The 6832-nt window shown below is 41.0% G+C and overlaps 1 pseudogene; it reads right to left on the reverse strand.

Moving 5' to 3' along the window:
* Nucleotides 1-288: 288 nt before the first annotated feature.
* Nucleotides 289-1079, reverse strand: LOC109564580 (mitochondrial carrier homolog 2-like; annotated as a pseudogene).
* Nucleotides 1080-6832: the final 5753 nt, after the last annotated feature.

The raw sequence follows: 6832 nt of genomic DNA on the forward strand, positions 1-6832 counted from the left end.
ATTCTATTTCTGTGATCTTTTTTTTTTTAATCACACCTCTGCTTGATTCCTAGATTCCATAGTGCTGTTCTGTAATTTACTGTCTTCTCCAGTGTGCATATTGTTCCTAGTTTTGAAGAGGTAAATCTGGGCACTTTGGCCTAATCCTTTTTGATCTCATAGTCTTTTTTTCTCATTTTCCCAAGATCAAATGATTATTTCCAAAGCAGTAATATGGAAATCAATATTCTTTCCCATAATTCTTTGCAACTGGGACTATAGAAATGTCACTGTCCCTGCCCCACATCTTCAAATGAACATTCTCAGGTTACAACAGTAAGTCTTCCCAAAGGGGAACTTCTGGAAAAACAAGCTATTTCCTTGGCTCATATTTCCCCCTTTTTGTAGGATGCCCAGCCATCTATCCAAGAATATACTGGGGAGTAGAAAGGCATCCACCAAGAAGGCCACAGTGGTTGACAGCCATAAGATTAGAGACAGGCACAAAGGTACAGATCAACATACTGGCAAAAGATCTGTGACAGCTTGGGAGTAACTCTTCATTTCATTCATGGTGGAAACACAAAACATCCTAGGATGCCCTCTTCCTGATAGATGGTTGCTATGGAGTCACCAAGTCCATAGTACTTGGATTCTCTGCCAGTGAGCTATACCATAGACCTCAGAGTGATCACGTGGAAGGGATGTGTGATGAGAGTAGCAGCAGAAGCAGCCATCACCTTTTAAACTATCTCCCCAATAATTTGGTCAAAGGAAGATCACACTTCTTTCTGTACATTTCCAGATCCTAATTCCTTAGCCTTGTCACACTCTTGGTAATGCTGTGAAACTTTACCATGGACCCCTGAACACAGTCTTGGAGTTAAGCCTGTGAACAACCCACGCTTCCCAAGGATGATTGCAATATGCTGAGCATAATAAATGAGACTAGGAAGCTGACAGAATTCCCACCCCAAAATATTTCATCCTATTGTTGAAGAAAGCGGCTCATACCCTACCAGGAGGAGTACCTTCATGTACATCAGTGGCTGGGACGGTAAGACCAGGCCCAGGAGCACCTGACTGGCTGGGTCGGCCATGAGGGCACCCGCAGCCAGATGGACAGACAGAGCCACCAGAAAACCAAACCTGTCCCAAATCATGTGTCAGGGCTTTCAGCTTCACTGCCCCACCTCCCAGTCATTGTTAGAGTATTGACTTCCAGTATGCCGCCATGTTTGAGGCAGCCGGAGGACAAGAGCCAGATTCCATGTGGCGCAACGCCCTATTCACTCAGGAGCAGTTGACAGACCCACCACTTTGCCCAAGACACAATCTCAGCAGTTGGCTTCACCTCCTCTACCTGGGAGGAGGAAATGTGGCAGACAAGAAGGCATCATAGGCAGATGATTAAAAAAAAAAGATATGGGAGAAATAAAAACACTAGAATATAGAAACATTCTCCCCATCACAAAGAAAGAAACAAAGGCAAAGAGGACTACCTCCACCCTTTTCCTCCTTCTCCATTCCTTCCTCCAAGCCCAGGAGCTGGACTTCCAACCACAGAAATGGAAGAAGGAGGCACTTGAGTTAGGGGATCGAGCAGGAACTCTGAGGTTGCTGCTTTCCTTCTTGTCGCCTTCTTCAGGAGCAACCTTGAGGGCAGACACTGAGGAGGTGCAGCTTAGGTCTGGGGTGATATACCTGAGACCTGCCCTTTCTACAGGAAAGCTCAGTGGGGTTGGCCAACTGTGGGATTTTCCTTTAAAACACATTGGGACAGTCACACTGGTTGTTAAAGCATTTATCAGTTGGTGAAAAGCCATGGTCCCAAGCTGTTACTCCAAGCCTTCCACTTTGCTTCAACTCCTTCACCAACTCCCCATCATCCCAGACTAAAATGTTGGGGAGCAGGTAATGCCTGGCACAGACAGGGTCACTTCTGATCAGTGAGTATCATGCTCACACCATTTGAATTATTTTTAATAGCTTCTCTGGTTAAAGCAGAACAGTGACATCTTTAGAGAGGGAATATGAGAAAGATCTTCCCCCTCCAAAAGCACATTTTCAGGCTAAATAGTCCACAGTGGCATCTTTGTTTCAAAGTGGCTCTTCCTACTTTGGGTTCTGCCTGTGCCTTGTAGAAGGAAGTAGAACTTACTGCATAATTTTTTTAATTTAATTTTAAATTGAAGGATAATTGCTTTACAGAATTTCGTTGTTTTCTGTCAAACATCAACATGAATCAGCCATAGGTATACATATGTCCCCTCCCTCTTGAACCTCCCTCTCTTCTTCCTCCCCATCCCACCCCTCTAGCTTGATACAGAGCTCCTGTTTGGGTTTCCTGAGTCATACAGCAAATTCCCATTGGCTATCTATTTTACACACGGTAATGTCCATGATAGGGCTTCCCTGGTGGCTCAGACCGTAAAGCGTCTGCCTGCAATGCGGGAGACCCAGGTTCGATTCCTGGGTCGGGAAGATCCCCTGGAGAAGGAAATGGCAATCCACTCCAGCACTCTTGCCTGGAAAATCTCATGGATGGAGGAACTTGATAGGCTACAGTCCGTGGGGTCGCAAAGAGCTGGACACGACTGAGCGACTTCACTTTCACTTTCAATGTCCATGATACTCTCTGCATACGTCTCACCATCTCTTCCCTTCTCCTCCATGTCCGTAAGTCTGTTCTCTATATCTATTTCTCCATTGCTGCCCTGCAAATAAATTCATTGGTACCATCTTTCTAGATTCCGTATATATGCGTTAGTATATGAAATTTATCTTTCTCTTTTCTGACTTATTTCACTCTGTATAATAGGCTCTAGGTTCATCCACCTCACTAGAACTGACTCAAATGTGTCCCTTTTATGACTGAGTAGTATTCCATTGCAGAGAAGGCAATGGCACCCCACTCCAGCACTCTTGCCTGGAAAATCCCGTGGACGGAGGAGCCTGGTGGGCCGCAGTCCATAGGGTCGCCAAGAGTCGGGCACAACTGAGCGACTTCACTTTCACTTTTCACTTTCACGCATTGGAGAAGGAAATGGCAACCCACTCCAGTGTTCTTGCCTGGAGAATCCCAGGGACGGGGGAACCTGGTGGGCTGCCGTCTATGGGGTTGCACAGAGTCGGACACAACTGAAGCGACTTAGCAACAGCAGCAGCAGCAGTATTCCATTGTATATATGTACCACAGCTGCTTTATCCGTTCATCTCTGGATGGACATCTAGGTTGCTTCCATGTTCTAGTTATTGTAAATAGTGCTGCGATGAACGCTGAGATACATGTGTCTTTTTCGATTTTTGTTTCCTCAGGGTATATGCCTAGGAGTGGGATTGCTGGGCCACATGGTGGTTTTATTTCTAGTTTTTAAAGGAATTTCCGTACCATTTTCCATAGTGGCCATATCAATTTGCATTCCCACCAGTGCAAGAGGGTTCCCTTTCCTCCACACACTCTCCAGCATTTATTGTTTGTAGACTTTTTGATGATGGCCATTCTGACCAGTGAGAGGTGATATCTCTTTGTAGTTTTGATCTGCATTTCTCTAATAATGAGAGATGTTGAGCATCTTTTCATGTGTTTGTTAGCCATCTGTTTGTCTTCTTTGGAGAAATGTCTGTTTCGGTCTTTTCCTCACTTTTTGATGGGGTTGTTTGTTTTTCTGGTATTGACTTGTATAAGCTGCTTGTATATTTTGGAAATTAATCCTTTGTCAGTTGTTTCATTTGCTATTATTTTTCTCCCATTCTGATGGTTATCTTTTCACTTTGTTTATAGTTTTCTTTGCTGTGCAAAAGCTTTTAAGTTTACTTAGGTCCCACTTATTTATTTTTATTTTTATCTCCATTACTCTGGGAGGTGGGTCATAGAGGATTTGCTTTGATTTATGTCATCAAGTGTTCTGCCTGTGTTTAATGTGTTTTCCTCTAAGAGTTTTATAGTTTCTGGTCTTACATTTAGGTCTTTAACCCATTTGAGTTTATCTTTGTGTATGGTGTTAGGAAGTGTTCTAATTTCTTTCTTTTACATGTAGCTGTCCAATTTTCCCAGCACCACTTATTGAAGAGGCTATATTTGCTCCCATAAGATATTCTTGCCTCCTTTGTCAAAAATAAGGTGCCCATAGGTACGTGGGTTTATTTCTGGGCTTTCTGTCTTGTTCCATTGGTCTCCATTTCTGTTTTTGTTGCAGTACCATACTGTCTTGATGACTGCAGCTTTGTAGTATAATCTGAAGTCTAGAAGGTTGATTTCTCCAGCTCCATTCTTCTCTCTCAAGACTGCTTTGGCTATTCAGGCTCTTTTGTGTTTCCATATGAATTGTGAAATTTTTTGTTCTAGCTCTGTGAAAAATGCCATTGGGATTTTTGATAGGGATCTCATTGAATCTGTAGTTTTCATTTATTAGTATAGTCATTTTCACAATATTGATCTTCCTACCCAGGAACATAGAATATCTCTCCCATCTGTTTATGCCATCTTTAATTTCTTTAATTTTGTAATTTTCTGTATACGGTTCTTTTGTCTCCTTAGGCAGGTTTATTCCTAGCTATTTTATAATTTTTGTTGCAATAGTGAATGGAATTGATTCCTTTATTTCTCTTTCTAATTTTTATTGTTAGTATATAGGAATGCAAGTGATTTCTGTGTATTGATTTTGTATCCCATGACTTTGCTAAATTCACTGATTAGCTTTAGTAATTTTCTGATAGTATCTCTAGGGTTTTCAATGTATAGCTTCATGTCATCTGCAAACAATGAGAGCTTTACTTCTTTTCCAATCTGGATTCCTTTTCTTTCTTTTTCTTCTCTGATTGCCGTACTAGACTTCCAAAACTATGTTGAGTAATAGTGGTGAGAGTGGACACCCTTGTCTTCTTTCTGATCTCAGAGGGAATGCTTTCAGTTTTTCACCACTGAGAATAATGTTTGCTGGGGGTTTATCATATATGGCCTTTACTAGGTTGAGGTAGATTCTTTCTATGCCCATTTTTTTGAAGAGTTTTAATCATAATTGGGTGCTGAGTTTTGTCAAAGGGTATTTCTGCATCTATTGAGGATATCATAGGGCTTTTATCTTTTTAATTTGTTAATATGGTGTATCACATTGATTGATTTGCATATATTACAGAATCCTTGCATCCCTGGAATAAACCCAACTTGATTATGGTGTATGAGCTTTTTAATGTATTGTTGAACTCTGTTTGCTAGAATTTTGTTTAAGATTTTTGCATCTATGTTCATCAGTGATATTGGCCTGTAGCTTTCTTTTTTTGTATTGTCTTTGTCTGGTTTTGGTGTCAGGGTGATGGTGGCCTCATAGAGAGTTTGGAAGTGTTCCTTCCTCTGCAATCTTTTGAAAGAGTTTCAGAAGGATAGGTGTTAGCTCTTCGCTAAATGTTTGATATAATTCACCTGTGAAGCCATCTGGTCCTGGACTTTTGTTTTTTGGGAGATTTTTAATCACAGTTTCGATTTCAGTGCTTGTAATTGGGTTGTTCATGATTGCTGCATAGGTTACCTAGAGATTCTTGGCCTTCTAGCCTAAGAGAGCAAACAAGTGTTCTAGAACCTAAGTAGAAGTAATGTTTAGGAACCAAGAGGTGCATTAAGCTTCAAATTAGGATAATAATAGTTTTGCTAGCCTAGGATTGTTGGATTAAATGAGATAGTGTGGAGTACTTAGCACAGTGTCCTTAATGCCCATTATATCTTCAATAAATACTATTATTTGAAACAGAGTGCAGACCCAGTTGCTGAGACATTGATTTTTAGATATAAAAGGAGCTATTTCTTGAGTTGATGGCTAATGGATTTTCTTTTTCTTTTGAGGACTTTTCTGAGAGCAGAAGTAAACCTATTGACATTCTGCTATTTAAATTTCAAGTTTTGATGGACAGAATTATTTTCTGGGCATAGATCTTTTAAGTAATAAGTTTGATATAATTCTGTAGCATTTTTTTGGAATTTCACCAAAGAAATTTAATCAATAAAGTTATCAAATTTAACTAAGGAGTTTGGATTATGTCCACCAGGATCTTCCCATTAACATAAAAATTTCCCCAAACAGAAATATTCTTAAATAGGGAGAAAATATTGTTTAATTTGCTGAGATTATGCTATCATCTAAAATGATTTTGCATTTTATGAAAATGCACTTTACAACCAATTACATTGCTTACATAGCTGAAAATAGGTTGGAACTGTAATAGTATCTGGCCTATTGCATGCATGCATGCTCAGTTGCTTTAGTCATGCGACCTTTGTGACCCTGTGGACTGTAACCCGCCAGGCTCCTCTGCCTATGGATTTTCCAAGCAAGAATACTGGAGTGGGTCGCCATGCCCTCCTCCAGGGGATCTTCCCAGCCCCAGTGTGTCTCCTGCACTACAGGTGGATTCTTTACTGCTGAGCCAACAGGGAAGCCCATCTGGCCTATTACAGACATTCAATATATTTATCTAATTTAGGGATCTTAGAACACTTAATAGTTTTGGAGGTATGTTTCTGCTCCAAATTCCGTATTTATCAAATGAGACACTGAAACTGCAAAAAGCTGCCTGATGCCTGGGAAAAGCCCATCCTGGCCTCTGGATCTGTAGCCTGGCCCTCTTCCTCTCCTACACAGTCTATCTTCAGTGACATGAACTGTTTCAAAATGTGATAAACTTGTTTGTCTTAATCGAAGATTTAGCCTTACAGCGAAGCATCATAATCTATGTTGACACACCTCTGAGCCTGGGCTCCTCTTCTTGCCTCTGACTTGCACACTTATGTCACCTTTCTTCTTTGGCTGACTATGGATGCATGTTCTTCTTCAGGATTCACCTGGAGCATTGCCTCCAG

The sequence above is a fragment of the Bos indicus genome, chromosome 10, assembly GCF_029378745.1.
Source record: "Bos indicus isolate NIAB-ARS_2022 breed Sahiwal x Tharparkar chromosome 10, NIAB-ARS_B.indTharparkar_mat_pri_1.0, whole genome shotgun sequence".
Lineage (NCBI taxonomy): Eukaryota > Metazoa > Chordata > Mammalia > Artiodactyla > Bovidae > Bos > Bos indicus.